This window comes from Penaeus monodon, chromosome 44, assembly GCF_015228065.2.
Source record: "Penaeus monodon isolate SGIC_2016 chromosome 44, NSTDA_Pmon_1, whole genome shotgun sequence".
NCBI lineage: Eukaryota > Metazoa > Arthropoda > Malacostraca > Decapoda > Penaeidae > Penaeus > Penaeus monodon.
The window spans coordinates 2,059,574-2,062,997 of NC_051429.1; positions in this window are offsets into that span (position 1 = coordinate 2,059,574).

Genomic DNA, 3,424 nt, shown 5'->3' on the forward strand with positions numbered 1-3,424 from the left:
TGTTATGTAATATACATTTTTTATTAATATATATATTATATATTATATATATATTATATATATATTATATATATATACATATATATAACGTCATCTATCATTTATCAATCTATCTAACTTATATATATATAAAATATTTTATATATATATTATTATAATATATAAAATATATAATATACGTATTCTAGTATCTATCTTCTATCTAACTATTATATTATAATATATATATATTATATATATATATTATATAATATATTATTTATTATATGTGGTGTGTGTGGTGTTGTGGTGTGTGGGGGTGTGTGTGTGTGTTTTTATTATGTGGTTTTTGAATTAAAACTGAAATACTAAGTTTTTATTTTTACTGTTTCCCCATTTGTTTTCCGATATCCCATCTTTTTCTTTTTTATAAATCTAAAAAATTTTACTTGGCTTATTTTCGTTTTAAACTTTTTAATGTGTCTTTTATTTTTTTCCATCCACAGGAAATTCATTTTTTTATTTTTTTTGGTTTTACCTTTTCAGGGCGCGATGAGTTTCCCGCCGGGAAACCCTTGGGGCCCCCCCCCGGACGGGGAAATATTTGCACAGGAGGCAGTATAAAAGAGAGTTCACCAAATTATTTCTGAGGAGCTTGTTTTAAAATTTAAGGGAAAGAGCAATTTTGATTTGCAGAAAAAGAAAAAGATGAAGTGAACGACGTGAAAAGGCCAAAGAATGTCTTTTCTTTCCAATTTTCATGACCTAAGACATGAAGCATAGCAAAGGATTCATATAATTTTGGTTTCGGATCGTGAGACTTTTAAGACCGCCTTAAAATTTAGATAATTTGGGAACAGGGGTTCACAGATGGGGAAAAGCGATGCAAAAATGAAAGTCGTAAAGAGTATACAGATTTTATCAAAAATCAATAATGTCCACCCAAAAAGAAAAGCCAACAGTTGAAATCGCAAAAAGATCTTCTCAAAAAAATTTAAACTAGTGTACCATTGAGAGTACAACTAAGGAGAAGCCTACAGCTGTGACATTTGCAATAAGCCTTCCTATCCAAAATGATTAGAAGGCGACCCGAATACATCAAATGAGAAGCCATACAGTTTGAGATTTGCAACATGGCCTTCTAAAGGGAAATTTTATCTAGTGTGCCATGTAGAGAATAAAAAGGAGAACCCATACAGCTGCGAAATTTGCGCAAGGTTTACTCCAGGGCGTAGTTAGTGAACCATCTGAGAGTGCACAACGGGGGAAGCCAAAACCTTAAAATTTGTAACAAGGCCTTCTGGGCGAAAAATAATCGGAGGCATAGAAAAAATACAAAAGAGAAGCCATAAGCTTGAAATTGCAATAAATTTTCTAAAAATTTTTAAACTAGTGTCCCATATGAGAATACATAAAAGGGAGAACACACAGGTGAGTTTTGTAAAAAGGGCCCTTCTCGGAAAAAAAATAAATCTAGTGAGGCAATAGAATACTAAAAAGGAGAACCCATACAGCTGTGAGATTTGAAAAAAAGCCCTTTCCTATCCAAAATATCTAAAAAAGGCATATCCAAATACATAAAAATGAGAAGCCATACATTTTGTGAGATTGCAAAAAGGCCTTCAAGGAAATATTATTTAGTTGCCATATGAGGGGACATAAAAAGGAAAGCCATAACTGCAAATTTGCAGAAAAGGTTACTGTACGTACTCGCTTACGTAGTCTAGTGAACCTCTGAAGTTCCAACACAGGGAAGCCCATACAGCTGTGAAATTTGTAAAAAGGCCTTCTCGACGAAAAAATAATCTAGTGAGGCATATGAGAATACATACAAAGAGAAGCCATACGCTGTGAAATTGGAAATAAGGCCTTCCCAAAGGAAATATCATTAGTGAGGTTGAGAGTGCATGCAAAGAAGACATACACTGTAAAATTTGACCATGGAAATTTCTTTTAGTGTGCCAATGGGAAACTACAAACGAGAAGCCAAAGCCGTGAGATTTGGGCAATAAGGGGGTCTTCCCATCCAAAAACGTTAGAAGATTATCCGGATACATAAAATGAAAAAACCGTATGTTGTGAGATTTGCAGCGGGGCCTTCTAAAGGGAAAAATCAAATTTATGTGCCATGTGGAGTCCACTCAAAGGAAAACCATACGGCTGTCAGATTTGTAAAAAAACCCTTCCGGAAAATCACATTTAAGGATAATGAGAATGCACATAAAGGAAAATCCAAAAAGTTGTGAGATTAGCAGGGGATTTTTTCACAGAACTTTACTCTAGGGCCATGTGAGATTCGACACATGGGAAAAGCCATACAGCTTGTGATTTCAAAGAATTTCTTCTAGCAAAAAATTAATATGAGAGTAATGCAAAGGAGAACCCAACAACTGAGATTTAAACAGGCTTTCTGCAGAGAATATTTTGTAACCCATGAGGGGAATAGTTATAAAGCAGAAGCATAAAAGGGAGAAGCTAAGAGATTTGCAAAAAGGCCTTGAAATGAAGCCTTGTCACAGAAGGGAGGTTTTAACACACGAGAATCGACGAAGCTGTGGGGTCTCCCAAATGAGTAAAATGGGGGGAGAAAGATATGACATGTAATGAGTCAGCAAGTAGATCCCAATAGTATTCGGGAAACTATTTTGTGTACACAAACCCAAACCTTTTTCTACGGGGTTTTATAGGCGACTTTCACCTAACAAAGGGGACTTTTTGTGAAAACATGGGGGACTGCTTTAAAAACACCATGAACTTTCCAAAAAAGAGAAAGTTTCTCTTCACTTATTGAGGAATTTGTATAAACTTGGAGGATCCTTTTTAAATTTAAATGTAGTACAGTTCTTAGTAGCATTTGTCAAGCATAAAAAAAGTCATATATTATGGCCGCTTTTAAGTCCCCATTTTTTTTTTTCCGGGTCAAAGTAAAAAAAAGTCTGCTGTCACTATCATAACAGCTAAAAAAAAAAAAAATGTCACTAATGTCAATATTTGATGAAGATGCCCCTTTGCTTCCACTTTACGGCGTGATGTGGAAAGCTTGGCTATTTTGAACTGTTTGTTTTACTTCTAACTGTTTATCAATTGGATTTTAAAAGGGAAAAAATGGATGCTTTCATATAAAAAAAGTCTATAGGATTTTTTATAACAGGGAAAAAATCAAAAAAAAAAAAGATATTGAAAGCATTATGCAAAAGATACACAAGCACACAAACCAACACAACATATACCCCAAATCATTATACATATAACAATATACATAATACATATTACTTTAAAATAAAATTATATATATATATATATATAATATATAATATATATTATATATAATATATGTATATATATATGTATATAAAATATATATTATATAAATATATATTATATATATATATATATAAAATAATAAAATTATATATATTATAAAATTGTGGTGTTGTGTTTGTGT